We start from the raw sequence: 18,374 nt of genomic DNA, 5'->3' as shown, positions 1-18,374 counted from the left end.
CTTTTAAAAACCCCATGCAAACATCAGTGTCAAAGTCTGCCTGGGACTGCATGGAATTCATCTTTTTAAGAAAACACATCTGAGCCAAGTGCATTTGGAGTGCAGGGATTCGAGGCACCCTCCACGCTGGGGAGTGCAGACAAAGTCTGGGTCTTCAGCCCCTGGGGTTCAGCAGGGCTTCCCGGGAGCCTCCCAGAAGGCTGGTTGTGGTTTTCCTCAGTCACAGAGATTTCCTTCTTCATATTCTTCCCCGGCAGGAGCACCTTCACACTCAGCCTGCCCACCTGCCGCCTGCGGTGTGTGGAAGGCAGTAGAGGGTAGAGGATGGAAGAAAGGGGCCCGGGGGGAGGGGGAGGGAAGGCGCTCTCCAAAGAGAAGGGCTACCCGCCCTGCAAAAGGCTGGAGTCGACTGGCCTGCTTCCTCCTTTTCTTTCCTGGTGGGGGTGGGGAGTGCCCAGCCCTGCTGAATTGCAAGTGATCAACACCTGCCTTAGGAAGGTGAGTCCATAGTGCTGGCTACGGAGGACCCCATGGAGAATGGTACCTTAGAGGGAGGGTGAAAAGGCAGAGCCAGGTTGGGGTGGAGTGTGGCAGGCAGAAATCCTGATTGCTCCCACCACCTGCTTCCTGACTCAGCATTCCTTTCTTTCTTTTTTTTTAATTATTTTTTTTAGAGTGAATGATGTTACTTATTTATTTATTTATTTGTTTGTTTGCTGCGTTGGGTCTTTGTTGCTGTGCGCAGGCTTTCTCTGGTTGTGGCGAGCGGGGGCTACTCTTCGTTGCGGTGTGTGGGCTTCTCATTGTAGTGGCTTCTCTTGCTGCAGAGCATGGGTCCTAGAGCATGCAGGCTTCAGTAGTTGTGGCTCACGGGCTCTAGAGCGCAGGCGCAGTAGTTGTGGCTCACAGGCTCTAGAGCACAGGCTCAGTAGTTGTGGTGCAGGGTTTAGTTGCTCCGCGGCATGTGGGATCTTCCCGGACCAGGGCTCGAACCCGTGGTTCATTGGCAGGCGGATTCTTAACCGCTGCGCCACCAGGGAAGCATTGAGCATCCCATTACTCAGCACTTCTTTAGGGCAGTTGTAAATGGTTCCAGGAGGCAGCAAGTGGAGAGGTGCTGGCTGGGAGAGGCCACCACATGGGGAGCAAGGTAGCCCACCGGCCATCATGGGGGCCCACCTCTTAGAGGCTACCTGCACAGGTTACTGAAGCGGGGGCGGGGGGGGGAGGATTGGAATGCCATGTGCTCTGAGGGGGAGTCTCCCCAGCAACTGTGACTTATGCCTGGTGGCAACAGCTTCCAGGCCCTAATGGAACTATTTATTTTTCTGAGATTGAGGGAAGACTTTGTCAAGCACCATGCTAAATGTTCTCTGTGTACTACTTAATCTTCACAGCAGCCCTATAAAGTGGGTCCTGTTTTCTCCCCATTTTACAGATCAGCAAATTGAGAGGTTACATGACTTGCTCAGGCCTACACAGCCAGTCAGGCACTGGCTGGAGTTCAAATGCAGGCCTGCTTTCAGCCAGCCCTGTTGCCACTATTCCTGCTGGCCGTTGGTGTTGGGAGGTCGGCTGCAGAACCCACCTAGACAGCTGTTGCAGGAGTCCACAAAATCCCTCCTCTGAAGGATTCTGCTCCCTTAGCTCCTTCTCTGGGCACAGAAGAAAGTGTATTTATGTGCCAAAGGAGATCCCAGAGAGGGAGGTCCCACCCATTCTCATTCTCAGGTTTCTCTGAAATGCCGGGTGTGGGCAGGAGTGGGGTGCGAGGCCGGCTTGCAGGGGGTCAGGGCCCTTGGCTACTGATTCCGAAGCCAGTGACCCAACCCGGGCTAGAGACAGCAGTGGAGGCCGGAGCACGGGTGCCAGGATCTGGCAGCCGCCCAAACCGCGACCCCTAGAGACCAGAGCGATTCTTCTCTCTCGGAGGGGGCAGGAGCGGGGCGGCAGGCGCGAGCGGAGGCGGAATGCGGGAGGCGGAATGCGGGATGCGGGATGCGGGATGCGGGATGCGGGATGCGGGATGCGGACGCGGCTACTGGCCCTCTCCCCCACCGGCTCCCACCTGGGCCGGCCCGGAGGGCGCTGGTTGGCTCCCTGGGAGCGCCACTCGCCCAATCACACACCTGCACGGTTGCCAGGCAACTGGGACTGAGTTGTAACACCTCGGCTGCGGGAGCCAGGATGGTGTTTTTATTTTCCTGGCTGCTCCAAGTCTCCCCTTAGAAGTTGTAGAAAGATGGCATTCGGTTCACCTTCTCAAAGGGACCACACCCACCCTCCCAGTTCCCAGTCCTCAGCCCCCAGCCCGGCGGTCTTCCGTCAGACTGGCCCCAAGATTCCGGCGCCGTGGTTGACTCCTGGGGCGCAGGCCCTGCAGGGAGGCAGGCAGGCAAGGGGCCTCGGGAGCTCTTCACAGCGCCCTCATTTTGGGAAAGTCGTCCTCAGGGCAGCTGGGGACTTCCGCCTGAGACAAGATGGCGGATCCAGGGAGGACCCCGAAAGTGGGGAAGAGCAGGCTCCAAGGTCGCTGGCTTCTGAACAACCTTGGGATGGCCTTGGGGTGGGTGTGGGGCACGGCTTGGGTCTGCTTCTGGCTTTACACACAGGTTATTATCTGGGTATTTCCCAAACTTCAGTTTCTGCCTGACACCTTCCCAGCGTCTCACCCATCTGTGAGGCACCAGCACTTTTTCATTTGTTTTTTCTTCTGTATATTGACCCACTTTAGCTTAAATAAATGTATTTAAATTGGAAACTTGATAACACCTCTGTAAATGGAGACAGTATCACTTGCCATAAATAGAAAGTAACTGCAGAAATAAACACAAAGAAACAAACTTATTAAATTTTAGCACATAGAGTCTGATCTGGGAAAGCCATAACGATAACAAAACAACTGCTTATTAAGTACTTACTCTGTGCCAGGCACTAGCTAAGAACTTTACATGGATTAGCTCTTTTGATTGGGTATTATTAATGTCCCCATTTCACAGATGGGGAAACTGAGGTTCAGAGAAGCTAAGGGCTTTGCCCAAGGGACACATAGACACTAAATTATGAACTAAGATTCAAAGCTGAGTCCCATCCAAAAGCTGGGCTTTCAGCCATAGCCTGTGCTGTCTTTGCATGGTGACATCTCTGGTTCCCTGCCCTGGTAACCGGGTGGTGACCCTTTCCAGGACTGAGGCAATGCTTTGAGCCCCAGCTGCAGTATGTTTTTGCCTGGTCCCAGGAACTATAACCTGCTAGGTGCTCTTATGGTTAAACCACACATTCACCCAACAGCCCTATGAAGTATCTCATCTGATAGCGCAGGGAACTAAAGCTTGGGAGGCCAGGCCACCCTCCCAGACTCACACTGTTGCTGAGCGGCAGGGCCGGGACGTGGGTCCTGTCTCCCTGTGCAGCACTGACTCTATTTTGCACCTATTCGCAGCTCACTCAACTTCATGTAGAAAAAGGAATCTAATTCTTAGCAAACCCTACAGCAGAACTGAGCCTTCTCCCTCTCACAGGGAATCAAATCCCCACCTGGGGAGAGTTGGCATTTGTTGAGCCCAGCCTAGGCTGTGGATAAACAGCTCCTCTGAGCTGGGTCTGATCTCTGGAACCGTGGCCTTCTGTTGGTGGGTGAAGACCCCCCCCAGGGCCAGCCCCTAGGCTTCGGGCCACCCCACACCTCAGCAAGACTCCTGCTCCGTGGGCAGGGATGCTTGTTTGGCTTTCTTATCTGCATCCCTTGAAACATAGTACATCATCCTCTATCGAAATGAGTGACTGCTTTTCTCACTTCAGAGCTGGCTCATTCTTACCTGGAAGAGAAAGAATAAGGGAGCCTTTGGAGAGAGAAGAAAATCATATGTTATTTTTAAAAAGCATTCTGAGTGAGTGCTGAATAGAGTTCAAGAAAATTACCTTAAAGACCTGATCTCCCTGCGGATGGTGTTTCTCATGGCTCCCAAGTATTTGGAAACTTAATTGCACATTTGTATGGGCTACTGTTTTTTATTTCTTTCTGGTCTCAGAGGTGGGCTTTGAAGATTGTGCTCTCTCTGTAATGGTTTTCTTTATCTCAAATAAATTTTGCACACCTGCAAGGTAGAACGGCTTGAAAGAAATTGTGTCAGAATTGGCTCTCTATTTAATAAATCTGCAAATGAAGCAGGGTTCGGTGAGACGATGTGGTGTTAGCTCGCCCTGAGCCTCCTGTCACAGGGGTGCAGCCTTGTCCCACCCCGCAAAGGGGCTGCGCTGTCTGCGATGCTCTAGACCGCAGAGCTGCAGCCCACATCTTTGCTAAAACCCTTTCTCTACCCCAGGCCGAAAGGTGATGTGGGGGAAGACCCGTTTCTGTGTGGGTGTTTGGGGACTTTTAGGCCAGGATTTTAATAAGAAGCTTTTAGGTTAATTATAGAACCACAGCTCCCCTCTGCTGGGGACTCCTCAAACCTCCCGCACCATGTTTTCTCAAGGAACTAGAAGATTCATTTTGGGCTCAGAACCATGTGGGGAGCAAATTAAGGGTTAGACAATGCTTGGAGCTGACAGGAGTGCCAACACCCAGGGCAGTGGGGGACCCCAGACTTGTGCACAAACCCCTCCGGGCCTCTTTGGCCTACATCCCATGGAAATGTGGTAGGTGAGGGGCTAAATGCTTGGCCTCTGGAAGCAGGCAGGCCTGGGTTTGAGTGAGGGCTCTGCCACCTTCCAGCCAGTGAAGCTGCTAGCCCTCCCCCCACCCCACCCCCACGCCTGGAGTCCGACTATTTGTCGACGACTGTGGCCTCCTGCCCAGCTGACAGGAGGCACTGGCCGGCGATCAGAGGCAGGGAGGAGAGTGCTTGCTGGGTATTTCCCCCCGCCCTCTCCCTACAAGCGGGTTCCATCTCTGACCAAATGTCTCAGCTCTTGTCAAGGGGCCCTCTTCATACAGCTTCTCTGTTCTAGGTTCTGATTTCCAGTCCCCTCCCTCCCCTCTTCAGGCCGAAGGGTGGTGACACTGGTGGCTCCTTGCTTGTTATTTGCCATCCCTGAGGATTCCCTAGGCCCTGTCCACACCTTTGTCAATTGTCCCTTTATTAAACTGTCCTCAGAATAACCTAATGACACCTAATGGACACAGTGGTCCTGGACAAGTCATTTACCTCTTAGAGCTTTGGTTCCCTCACCTGTAAAATGAATTTTATTATTCAACTATTTGCTTGTGTGGTTGTAGTGAGTGCAAAGTGCTTGACTCAGGGCCTGGAAGACAGTAAACTTAGCCCTCAGGGACAGAAATGGTGTTGGGGGGCACTGGTCAGTCATCTCTGTCCTTGGGCCTATGGCAGTCTTACACCCTGCTCTCCATCCATAAGCCGGGGCCTGCTGACCTGTGGCCTGGTTTGCGTGGAGGGCACTAGGAGAGCAGAATCTCATGGAACTCAAGAAACTGATATTTCTTTTGTCCTGTTTGCTCCCGTAGAAGCTGTCCATCAGGCCAATACATGCACATTCTTTGTAGTCTTTATTTATTGTTACCGGGAAACAAAGCAGCCACAGACTTCATGCAACATGGTGTCCCCTGAGAATGCAAAAGAAAGAAACAGATGATACCAGATATTCCTGCTGGAGATGCCAGGTGGGGGTGGGACCCTGGACTGGGTTCTAAAACTGTATTTCAGCAGCTGCTTCTCTGCGTAAAGGAAACTCGTCGGGTCTAGGCAGCCCCTCTCTGGCCTGGGCCACTTTGGAGTCTGGTTCAGTCTTTGGGTTTGAGGATCCAGGACCCAAAAGCATAGCAGAAGAAATGGGCCTGGGGAGGAATCTGTGAACCGTTAGTGTTTATTCGAGTGTCTGTCTAGGAAGGTGAGAAAGACACAGAGGATGGGTCTCTGCTCTCGAGGGGATCACAGCTAAGTTGGGAAACTAGCACTTGCTCAGGAAGTGATGAGAGCCCCAAGTGGGAGAGGGATAAGCAGGCACTGGTCCAAGGCAGACTGTCAGGGAAAGCTCTGGGGAGAAAGAGCCTTGACCTTTGGGTGAGAACAGAGCACGGAGAGGGCCTTTCAGGGGAGGCCAGGTCAGAGTCAGGGTAGCCAGGCTGAGGCAGCTGGCCTGGGATTAGCCAGAAATCCGGGAGTGGAGGGGGGTAGGGCAGGGAGCATAGGGTGGGTCTGGCTTATTCAGAGTCTTTAAAGCCAGGTAGGGTACTTAGATCAGGAAGCAGGACTTTGAGAGCCCTTAGAGAAGGAATTCTTAACCCGGGATTCACAGGCAGACTTCAGAGCATCACAGAACCTCCTGAAACTGTATGGTGCAGCGGTTGGGAGGGTCTGGGCTTTGTCTTCAGACCTTCCTGCACTGAGTCCCAGTGCCACTTTCTAGTTCCTCCTTAACCTTGTTGAGCCTTGGCTTTCTCATCTATAAAATGGAGCTAAATGGTAGTATTTAGCTTGCAGTATGTTTGGGGTCATAAATCCAGATAATGGACCCATTGCCCTGCACACAGTCACCGGCACTCGGTATAGATCTCAGTAAAGGGCAGCTGTTATTGATATGCTGCAGAATTGTGAGTGATGTTACAGAGGCGCACTTCTCTAGGGAGAGGGTCTCCTACAGCTTTCATGAGATTCCCTAAGGGGACCCTGATTCAAAAAATGTTAAGCACCACTCACTGCTTGAGAGGTTTAAAAATAGCAGAATGTCAAGCGGCAGAGAGCAGTGTTTGTGTGAATGACACATGGCAGTGTGGACCTGGGCGCAGGGCTGCCGGTGTGGAGGATTTCTGTTCATCTGCCGGGCACACTATCGCTCCATCTGTTCATACCTGATCATCAAGACTTGCTGAGCCCTGACTCAGTCAAGCCCCTGCTAGATGCCGAGGCCCAGAGACCAAGAACGATATCAGTGAGAAGGAAGATGTGTGGAAGCCAGGCTCCCAAGATGGTACCCGTGCCTGCTGCTCTCATGGCCCGGGAGTGTCCCTTCCCACGTGGAATCGGGCTGGTGGGCAGCTTGATCTAACCAGTAGGATGCAGAGGAAGGGTGCACCCGACTGGTTGTGCCGGTTCCCGTTCCAAGCTCTTGAAGAAGGCCGTCATCCTCACTTCCCCAAGCCTGAGGAAGGTTCTGGGAGATCTGAGCCACAGTGTAAGAAGTCTGGATCCCTTGCTAGAGACATCACAGGCAGTGACCACATTGAGAGGAGAAGCCCCAAGACCATATGGAGAGGAAGAGAGGGGCTCAGGTGTCCCAGAATCTCAGTTCTGGGCCCAGATGACCCAGTGCCCTCTGCCATTTGTCTGCAAGCACACGAGAAACCCTGAGTGAGAACAACAGAAGAACCGTCCCACGGAGCCCATTCAGCCCCCTGAGCCACGAGGTCATGAAGGAGATCGTTTTGTTTTCAGTGCTTACATCTGGAATAGTTTATTACACACGTGGAAATAAATGGACCAACTGAATGAGGACATGTAAAGGCGGCTTATTCGGAGGTTGCTCTCCTCCATCACTTACATTTTGGCAGAGAGTCAAAGGCAGGCCGGGGAGTGGGAAAGTTTTAGAGTGGAAACAAGGGAAGGCTTCACCTGTGCCCTGATTGGCATGGGGAAGCTGGGGGCGGGCTAATTAGAAGTAGGGCATCCTCTGTGATTGGTTAGGGAGCATATTTGGTTTTCTCTGCTTGGCCCTAAGTTGTAAGTGGGGACAAGAATCGGGGAAGCTAATCAAGTTCTGGCCATGTGTGACTGATTGTCACAGGGGTTACTGTTTGGCTTCCTGGACCATTCGCTAGAGAAGCGGTCTGATTTCCTACAAGTCTGACTTGTCGCTAGCAGGCTGGCTTCTTGGGCTGGTTACTGTAGGTAAGGGGATGGTTTCCTGGGGTGGTTACGGCAGACTGAGAGTCAGAGTTTTGTTTTTCTCTGTGGTTTGGCATTGCCTATCTGTATCTTCAGTCTCTCACATGACAACAGACTCCTACTTGCAAACTGACGATGGTGAAGCCGTGCGGAATGAACAGAGCATTCTAGGTGAGCCCAAAGCAGGGAGAATCCCACTTAGCTTGTGCCGAGTCTGAAGGACGGGTAAGAAGTGGCAGGCAGACGAGGGAAGGAGGGGCATTCCGGGTGGAGGGGACAGCACGACCCAAGGCCTGGAAATGGGAGAGACTGTGGCAGACACACAAGGTTGGGCTGGTGACAGGAAGTGAATGTCGGCTTAGGACCCAGGGCACTGGACAGAGAAGGGCCACAGCCATTTGGAGTGATAGAGTCAGATGGAGAAGCTAGAGGGGAGAAAGAATGAAGGCAGGAGATTAGCGACGGGCAGCTGCACCCTCGGAAGGGAGTTTCAAAGGTGGAAGCTGCGGGACTTGGTGAACGGGACTCAAGGAAAGAGGAAAAGGCAGAGTCCGGGTTTTTTGCAGACGGAGGAGTCGGGGGTCACTGAGAAGGTGACCCAGGGAGAGGGGAGGAGGTTTGGAGGGGGCGATGTTTGTTCGGGGAAATGCTGACGATTTGGAAGAGTCTGGGCGACCCCAGGGCACATGCATGGAGCTCTTGGTGATTCGGTTTTGGAGCTAGGAGCAAGCTAAGAGGGGGTGGATTTGCATGGTTCATGGTGGCCCCCCAGGAACTGTGGGTAGTATGGGAAGAGGAAGAGGTGCCCGTGACAGGGGCTGAGAAGGAATGTCCATAGTAGACCTGATTGCAGTAGACCCCTGAGAGAGCTGTGTCAAGGAGATTGCGGGGCGGTAGGGAGGAGATTTCAAGGGGAACTTTGCCCCCAGGGGCAACTACGTGAAGAGAGAGACCGGAAATGGTTGGGTTTGGGCAAAAGCAGGGAGTTTGTGCATGAGAAGCGGGTGGAATCCCAGGTGCAGCGGCCGGAAGGGAGAGGAAGTGGGCCAACTGCTTGGAGAGAGAGTTTTCAAGCGGTTTGCCTCTGACGTGCCTGTGACGGGAGAAGAGAGGCGGTCGCTGCAGGCGATTTGGGTTTGGCAGGTTTTGTTGTTCAGTGGGAGAGACTTGAGCGAGTCTATAGGCGGAGAGGGAGCAGTCGATAGTGGGGGCTCAGGGGTGGGGAAGTGGAGATGCCGGTGAGGGGGTACCCCAGGCAGGGAGGCAGCTGTCAGAAACCACGGCCTCGGGCAGAATCAGGCTGCAGGTGGGGTTGCACCAACCCACACGGTGTTTTGTTTTTTTGGTTGAATTTGCTGCCAGACAATTGCATGTAAAAATCCTGATTCCCAGTCTCTGGGAAAATTGAATGACTTGGTAACCCAAAGGCCCCCCCTTCCCGCAGGGCAGCAGTGGCTGGAGGCTGGGCCTCTCCAGATGGGCCTGGCTTCCAGGTGGCCACCTGTACATCCTACCTGTTCATCTCACCCTTTTGTGTTTCCTCTTTGGCCGCCCGTGTAGGCCTTTGAATTGAAACCTTGGGGTGAGGAGAGGCAAGAAGGCAGGAGGCCTGACGTGGGAGGATGCTGATAAGATGGGGGGGGTCAGGCCCGGAGGCCAAGGGTAGCGATTTGGGGAGACAGCGGATGGTTTGGAATGGCCACTGAGGAGAATGAGAGACGGAGCTGTGACGGCCGCATGGGATGACGCTGGCGCAGCTGCAGTTCTGGGATCAGCTAAGATTGTGAGTCAGGGACCTGCAGGTCCAACTTACATCCCTGCGTGATGGAATAGGTGCTAGAGGGAGGGGAGGGCACGAAGGAGGCTGCTCTGTCCTCCAGGAGCCTCCACACCCATCTCAGTGTCCTTTGGCTCTGTTGGTGGGTCTGGGTCATCCCCAAGACTCAGGGCCACACAGACAGGGCCCCAGAAGACAGCCTGCCCTCCTCTGTCCCAGGGATTCTCGCAGGCTGGGAGCATGCTGGGAAGGCCCACGTGGCACAGGAGGGACACAGGTCCAGGAGAGCCCTGCGTTGAGAAGCTGGAATGCTCCCGAGACTGGGGGTCAGAACCATCTCCCATCCCTGCAGCAAGCCTTCAGGAAACACATCCCCCTCCCCACAGCTGTCCTCTCTTTGAAGTCTCTTCTGTCCGCACCTCTGTGTCTGGTTCTCTCAGTCACCCAGGGTGGGGCTTGCTCTCGACAGGAGAGGGGTGTCTCATCCCGGAGCCTCCCCAGGTAACGGCTCTCAGCACGCACCTCAAGAGTAAAACATCCCGTCCGCGCCCTCTGCGGGAATGCTCTCATCTGCGTCTTATTGGGAATGGTGTGCGTGTGCACACGTGTCACTGTATCACATAGAGCCGGAATGTAATTAGGCGATGTTGGGGAAAATTCCATCTCTCTCCTGGGAATGCTGGAATAATGAGCCGTCGCGGAGGACTGAGGAGGCTGGTGGGGGCCTGCTGACCTGAGCCAAAGGCTCGGATCATTCATTAGCTCTGGAGGTGCTGCTGATTTGTTCCTCATCCCGGCTGCATACACGAGCCGCCGATCCTGAGCAGGATGCCGGAGCTTCCGTGGAGAGCCTGAAAGGGCGCTCTGAGCTTTGAAGCAGGAAAGCGAGCCAGTCTTCCTTCCCTCTCTGGGGTTGGGGGAAGACGGAAGCCACAGCCCTCCACGGTGGCATGTGGCCATTTGATAAACCGAGTCCGGGTGAGGGCGGAAAATCCTGGGGCAAAGGAGCCAGGCTTTCTGGAGGGTGGACTGCGCGAGTGGCTGGCGGAGCTGAGGGCAGGAAGGCCCACCGGGGCCCGGGGTCGTCACCAGGAGAGCCAGCTGAGAGAGGCGCAGGCCAGCCCTGCCCTGAGCTAACTCCTCTGCACCCTGAGGGGCAGGCAGACCCACTCCGGGTGCTCCCAGCCCACCCTCCTCCTCCAGGTAAACGCGCTGGGTATCCCTGCCGAGGGCTCCTGAGGGGCATCGGAAAAGAGATAACAGTCAGACTGGGGTGGCCCCAGCCCCTCCTGCCCAGCAGTCCCACTAAGGCGCCCCCTGCTCCATCAGGCTCCAGCTTGTCCCCACATGACACCACCCACGGCTCCCCATTACCTCACCCTGGCCTCCTCCTACCACCCCACGCCCTCCCCGTTCCCATGCGGGAACCTCCAATGGGCTTCTTCGGCCCCACTCCAGGCCTTCTTTCACCCACTGCCCAGACCCTTCTTCTGGTGGAACCTCATCAGTTTTTGGCACCAGAGCCCATGCCCTCCATGGGCACCTTGCTTTCTCGGCTCTCTCTCCTTACTCCTTTCTTCCATCTTCCTTTACTTCTCCTTCTTCTCTCTCTTTCCCCATCTCCTCTTCACCTTCTCAGGTCCACAGTATTGCAGGTTGGGATCTGCTACGCCATCTTTCCAGGGAGTTCTCTTTGCTCAGCTGTCTCCTGGGGCTCTCAAATTCCTGGGCACACCCTTGCCATGCCCCTAGCCCACCCAGGGGCTATGGTGAGCCCGCTGCCCCATGAGAGCAGCCACTGGGTCTGTCCTGCCTGCAGCTGCGTCCACATGGTACTGGACAGATGCCCAACCTGTGCTGGAAAAAGAAGTGGATGACAGCAAAGCCCTTGCCCTGCTTTCTGCTCTAGGCCATGGCCCTTCCTGGGGAGCTGTCTCCAGGGCGCATCCTTCTGTGGGGGAGTCACCGGGCTTCCAGCTGCTAATTTAGGGGAGCCTTTGAGTGGGTGTCAGGACTAGTTTCCTTCAAGAAGCAGCACCTTCTGGAGGGCCCGGCTCTGGCCCTCTTCCTATTGCTTCCCTCCCCGAAAGGCAGGAGTCCATGGGATCCAGGAGATGTGCCCATCACTCGAGACTGGTTCTGTCCAGGAGAAACGTGGGCCACGTGTCATATAAATTTTCTTGCAGCCACATTAAAAAAGTAAAAAGCAACAGGTGAAATTCATTTTTAAATGTTTTTATTAAACGCAATATCTAAAAAAAAAAAAAAAACGCAATATCTTACAAATATTACCATTTCAACATGTAATCAGTATAGCAAGCATTCTTTTTCATACTAAGTCTTTGAAATAGGCACTTTTCAAGGGTTCGGTAGCCACACGTCGGTAGTGGCTACTGTACCAAACAACACAGCTCTAGACCTCAGTCTAGGTATCTGAGATCTCAGAATCCTCTGTCCAAATGGCCCCCTCCTGCTTCCAGGGCCTCTCTTCCCCATTAAGATTTCTAAGGGCAGAGTCCACCTAGAAGCTTGCAGAGCAGGAAGGGCCAGGATATAGGCTTGCCTCCGAGGAGGGGGTGAGTTGCACCTGGATTGGTTTTTCTTCTTAGCTCTAAACCTGATCTAGAGGCAGGGGTAATGGGAGCTACGGGGCACCAAGGGACAGAAAAGGTTGGGCACAGCCCAGGGGCAGCAGGGGAGCCTTCAGGGTGGTGGGAGGTTGGGATCCCGCAGAGGCAGCCTGGACAGGCTCATCTGGCAGAGGGGAGAGAGGGTGGGAGCACCGCAGTCCACAGACAGGTTAATGCCTCCCGCCTTGCACACAATTGAATTTGCCCTCCTGAGCCTCCTGGCTTTGGGGAAGGGCCTCTTCTCCTGGGAGCTCAGCTGGACTCCCAGAGCCACAGGGCCTGGGTCAGCTGGGCCTGATTCGATCAGGAGAAATGAAGGTCATGAGGCCCACAGACAGCCCAGTGCCCAGAGGGGCCACTGGCTCAGCCCAGAAAGATAAGGCCGGGGAGGGCCTGTGGGGGGGGCCCAGGTCCGTCCTAGCTCTGCCTCCATCCTGGGAGCCCCCCATCCTGGAAACACAGTTGAGAAGTGTCTGTAATATACATCACCATCTCCTCCCACCTTCCATGTCTCTGAAAGGTGGCTGAAGATGACTCACAATCAGAAAACTTGGAACCAGTCTGTTTTCCTCTGCCTCTGCGCGGGTGTCCAGCACATGTTAGGTGGGGGCAGAAGAAACAAGCGAAAAAGACTCCATTCTTTCTTTACTCTCAGTACTTTGCATCTTGTATCAAACCCAACTCCCAGACATATATTGTGGGAGGCTCTTTGTGGGAGAGCTAGTGAAACAGTTAGGGGACAGGGACTTCCCTGGTGGTGCAATGGTTAAGACTCTGTGCTTCCAATGCAGGGGGCCCAGGTTCGATCCCTGGTCAGGGAACTAGATCCCACATGCATGCTGCAACTAAGAGTCCGCATGCCACAACTAAGGAGCCCACGTGCTGCAACTAAGACCCAGTGCCACCAACCAACCAACCAAACAAACAAACAAAACAGGGGGCAAATTGCAAACCAGGGGAGACATCATAGGACTCCAAATGGGACATGCTGTCTCATGCCTCCAGGCCTTTGACCATGCCGTTCCTTCCACCTGGATGCCCTCCTTCTTCCCCCTTGAAGGCCAGGGAAGATTCTACTACCCCTTGGAGGCCACCTTCCCACTGTGACCCCTCCACTACCTCGCAGCACTGCTGGTTCCCACCCTCGTCCATGTCTCTATAAGCATCTTCGAGGCTCCATCAAGGGGCTGATGGTGCACTTGTTAACTCAATATGCAAATAATCATTGACCGCCTCCCAGGTGCCTGGCACTGTCCTGGGGGTTGGGACACCACAGGGAACAAGCAAACGAGGGGAAAGACAATGAACATGTAAACAAAAAATAAACAAGAGTGTTGAGTGCTAAGAGGGAAATAGAGTAGCCCACTTCTGTAATCAAGAGTGATTGGGGGGCTTCCCTGGTGGCGCAGTGGTTGAGAGTCCGCCTGCCGATGCAGGGGACGCGGGTTCGTGCCCCGGTCCGGGAGGATCCCACATACCGCGGAGCGGCTGGGCCCGTGAGCCATGGCCGCTGAGCCTGCGCATCCGGAGCCTGTGCTCCGCAACGGGAGGGGCCACAACAGTGAGAGGCCCGCGCACCGCAAAAAAAAAAAAAGAGTGATTGGGGTGGGCAGCGGCATCTGCTTTAGACAAGGAGGTGATGCTGGAGCTGAGGCCTGAATGCTAAGAGGGAGGTGGTCCTGCAAGGGCCTGGGGCAGAGCGGTTCATGCAGGAACAGTCAGCACTAAAACTCCAAGGCAAACATACCGTATCATTACGTTTGTATGAAACATCCAGGATGAGTGAATCCAGAGAGATGGAAAGCAGATTGCTGATTGCCAGGGGCTGGATGGGGGGCAGGCAGATGGGTGTGACTGCTAATGGGAATGGGGTTTCCCTTTGAGATGATGAAAATGTTCTAGAACTAGATAGTAGTGATGGTTGCACAACATTGTGAAATGCCACTGAATTGTACACGTTAAAATGGCTCAAATTGGGAATTCCCTGGTGGTCCTGGTGGTTAGGACTCCGTGCTTCCACTGTAGGGCGTGGGTTCGATCCCTGGAACTAAGATTCCGCATGCCGTGCAGTGCGGCCCAAAAAAACCAAAAAGCAAAATACCACAACCACCGACAACAAAAATAAAATGGCTCAAATGGTACATTTTATGTTCTGTGTATTTTCCCATAAAACCAAACAAAACAGCTAAGGCAAGAATAAGCTTGCTGTGGTCTAGGAACAGAAAGGCCAGTGTGGGGAAAATGGTAGAGGCTGGGGGAGGCGATGGGGGCCGGTCATGAGGATGTTATGGGTTGGTAAGAAGTTTGCATTTTATTCTAGTGCAATGGGGGAGCCACTGGAAGTTTTCAAGCAGGAAAGGAACAAGACAGCACTTACCATTTTTAAAGATCCCGTGGCTGTGTGGGCCGTGGGTGGTGATGGGACCGAAATAAAAGCAGGGAGATCAGATGGGGAAGCCACTGCTGTGGTCCAGAGGAGAGATGATGGTGACCTGGGACAGGGTGCGGGCCATGGGGATGGAGTGATGAGAACAGATTTAGGATTTATTTTAAAGGTAGAACCAACGGGACTTGACGGATTAAAGGAAAAGAAAATGAGGAAAAGGGAAGAATGGAGAATGCCATTTACATTTTCAACTTGAGCAACTAAAAGGATGGAGTTGGCGTTTTACTGAGATGAGGAAGCCTGTGTGGGCAACACCTTTAGGGCACACAGAGTTTGAGCAGCTTATTAGATACCCACGAGGCAATGTCAGGTGGGCCATTGGATGGGCTCGTCTGGAGTTCAGGACCGAGACAACCGTCTGATTTTCACCACCCCCACCCCGTGGAGACGGTATTTAAAGCCTGGCCCTGGGTGACCCCACCCCGGGGATTGGTATGGTATGGAAGAGAGAAGATCGCAGGGCTGTGCCTGGGGAATCAGGCTATGTAGAGATCAAGCCGAGGAAGAGCCCCCAGCACAACAGACCGAGAAAAGCAGCCAGTAAGGCAGGAGGAAAAAACAGCTGAGCCCTGTCTCTGAAGTGAGGGAAGTGTTTCCAGGAGGGAGGGCCAGCACTGTCCAGTGCTGCTAAGAGGATGAATAGATGAGGACAAAGGAGTTACCTTAGGATTTAGCGGTGTGATTAGAGGTCGGCCTCCCTGTGAGTCTGAGCGCCCAGCACATATTAGGTGCTTATTTAAAGGTTGCAGGACTTGAAATGAGCATGTTCTGCACTCTGAGGCATAGATTGCCCAGAGCATAGGGGTTCGAGCTAGAAACCAGGTATTTATCAAGGGGAAATGGCTGAGGGGCATGGGCCACCAGGGAGCCATTGTCGCAGGGAGGCCGGGGGAGGCTGGGGAGCCCAAGGAGCACAGGATTCCGGTTCGCCCACTGGCACTTTTTTTTTTTTTTTTTGCGGTACGCGGGCCTCTCACTGCTGTGGCCTCTCCCATTGCGGAGCACAGGCTCCGGACACGCAGGCTCAGCGGCCATGGCTCACGGGCCCAGCCGCTCCGCGGCATGTGGGATCTTCCCGGACCGGGGCACGAACCCGTGTCCCCTGCATCGGCAGGCGGACTCTTAACCACTGCGCCACCAGGGAAGCCCCACTGGCACATTTTGAGGAGGGCTTCCTTCCACTTCTTCTCGCCTTTTCCTCTCAGGAGGTGATTCATATTTCAATATATTCCAGCTGAAAAAGGATCCGATTTTAAGCAGGTGGTAAGTCAGTACACGGAAATTTGATATATTTTGACTAATGCAGTTTGAAATTTGAAAACTGCAGACAATTTTGTTCAGGATCCATTTTTATACCAACTCATTATTGGGGGAAAAAGGCAAGATTTCAGGTTTCCGGGGGAGGATGTGTGAACCCAGGCCCGTCACCACTAAGCCCCACTACGTAGGTTTGACCGGGTCGGCTGGCCAACCGACTGCCTACGACTGCTGCCTACTGCCTGCCTCAGCCGCCTGGCGTTCCGGAAATGCTTTCTTTAGCTACCCCCTTTCAAGCATCCCCCTGGGGTTACTAGTCCAATTTAATCTGACCTTCAGCCCCACCTCTGTTGCACCAGCTCCAGGAAATCCCCGGGGCGGGCACTTAAGACAAGTTTTGTGATACGGACGATGGTATTACGCAGAATTTCCCCTTCCTTCCCCAGCTGCCTCGTCCATTTCCCCAGCCTCATGAGTCTGAAGCTCAAGGAGAGGAAATAAATAATGAAGACAGGGGCGGGGCTGAAGTTGTTGTACAGGGAGCAAGGACACAGTTTCTGGGAGGTGGGGCATCTGCCTTTTGTGGTGGGGGAGGGTCCCTGAGGGGGCAGCGGCCTCAAAGGAGAGAGAGCTCTCCCCCCATCCCTGGATGCCAGACCCTTCTTGGTCTGGAGCCTGGCTGCACCGTCTTGGGTGAATCACTACACTTCGTTGAGCCTTATTCTTCTCACCTGTAAAATAGGGATATGAATACCTTCATGATAATTTGGGGAGAACATCCGATGCGTGTATGTGGTGGATGCCCCCAGGATGGAACGTCTGGCACACAGGAAGGATTCAACACACGTTCATCTCCTTTGCTTCTCCACCCCAGAGGTCTCCTCTTCGTATGAGACACACAGCTTTTGTCTCTTGAGTAGCTCACAGCCTAGTTGGGAAGACAAAGAAAGGAAAGTGCCAAGTCTCTGAAAGCCCCCATGGGTGGTGACTTTCTGGGTGCAGAACTTAAGGCTCTATGGGTCAACCTTTCTGGAAGGTGACTTATCATCGTGTGTCAAGAGGACTTGGACAGTGAATCTCTGATTAAGGGAAAGAGTGAACAATTTGGATAAAGCTTTATGCATAAAGATGTTCATTCCAACATTATTTGGTTTTAATTTAACTACTTCTTGAAAGAATCTATAGGTACATTCACACGGTAATGAATCGAAAGTCCCTGACAGGTATACAGGTGAAGTTCCCCTCACCCTAGTCCCTAAGCTTCCAGGAGGACCTCCCGGGAGGCAATTGATATTATCAGTTTTGCCATGATAATTTATAACAGTGAAAAATGAAAAACAATCTAAATGTTTCACAGATAAATAAATTATCTTCTCTCCATACACTAGGATAATCTGCGGTCTCTAAAAAGCGTACCTGTCACCACACCTTCTTTTGTCACTTAACTGTGTGTTGTCTCTGGCCTCAGGCCCTCAGCCATCCCACTGGAGTCCTTCTCAATCTTTAAACTCCCAGCCCTCTCACCCCCACCAACTAGGGGAGCCTCCACAGTTCTCCTGGCTCCCTGGATCTCTCTCCCTGTACTCCTCCTTACAGGCTGTGCTTCTATATGGATGTGGCCGTTTGACGAGTGTCTGTTTCCCCATCAGACCGTATTCTCCTGGAGGATGGGGTCAGTCTGTCTGCTGGGCTCCCTGGGGCTGCCTTAGAGCAGAACCTCACAGATGGAGACACCTGGAGATCTGCTGAATGAATGAATAAGTTAAGCGGAAAAGGGAGGATACAGAGCTGCTTATATAGCACGATCCCAATTTTATTGCTTTAAATAAAATTTTTATTTAAATTTTATATATCCCTACGTAAATGAAGGAAGTCTCCTAAGAAGGTACAGCGAGGCGCTGTGGATGGTTGTCAAGGGTAATGGGATTGTGGTGATTTTTCCTTTTTAGTTCTATGCTTTTCACATTTTCCACAATTAGCAAGTATTACTTTAAAATTAAAACAAAGGATCAAGAGTGACTTTAAAGAAAAACGCGGTGGTGGAAAATAGGGTTTGGGGACACCGGGAAGCCCGTGCTACCTGGGCTAAAGCTCTCTGGATAAGGGTCAGAGGCTGGCATGTGCTGGTGGCTGGCCAGACTAGGGCCCCTGAATAAAGTACGGGGCCATACCAACAGACAGGAGGAAGTAGTTCAAGGCCTGGGACCTGAGATTCTCAGCGAAACTTGGCAGGGTATTTTTTTTTTTTTGCATGATTTATTTTTTTAATTAAATAGTAAAGGCAAGCATATATAAGGTATAGCAAATGTGAACGTTAACATCTCTGAGTCTGCTGCTCAGTTTAACACACAGAACACCACAGATCCATTGGAAGCTTTCCCTGCTGAGTGTCTTAAGTAGCCAATCAAGACAGATTCTGC

The 18,374-nt window shown here is 53.1% G+C and overlaps 1 protein-coding gene and 1 long non-coding RNA gene across 2 annotated transcripts in view; both read left to right on the top strand.

Annotated features, from left to right (window-relative positions):
- Positions 1-18,374, top strand: part of RTN4RL1 (reticulon 4 receptor like 1) — a 67,563-nt gene that overhangs the window by 33,226 nt on the left and 15,963 nt on the right. The window lies entirely within an intron of this gene.
- Positions 11,895-16,820, top strand: LOC117200400 (uncharacterized). Its single transcript, XR_004481942.2, has 2 exons — positions 11,895-15,960; positions 16,697-16,820. It is a non-coding gene; the product is annotated as an uncharacterized LOC117200400 (long non-coding RNA).

This window comes from Orcinus orca, chromosome 19 (assembly GCF_937001465.1).
Source record: "Orcinus orca chromosome 19, mOrcOrc1.1, whole genome shotgun sequence".
Taxonomy (NCBI): Eukaryota; Metazoa; Chordata; class Mammalia; order Artiodactyla; family Delphinidae; genus Orcinus; species Orcinus orca.
Note: the sequence above shows the minus strand (reverse complement) of the source record. Positions and strands in the feature narration are given on the sequence as shown.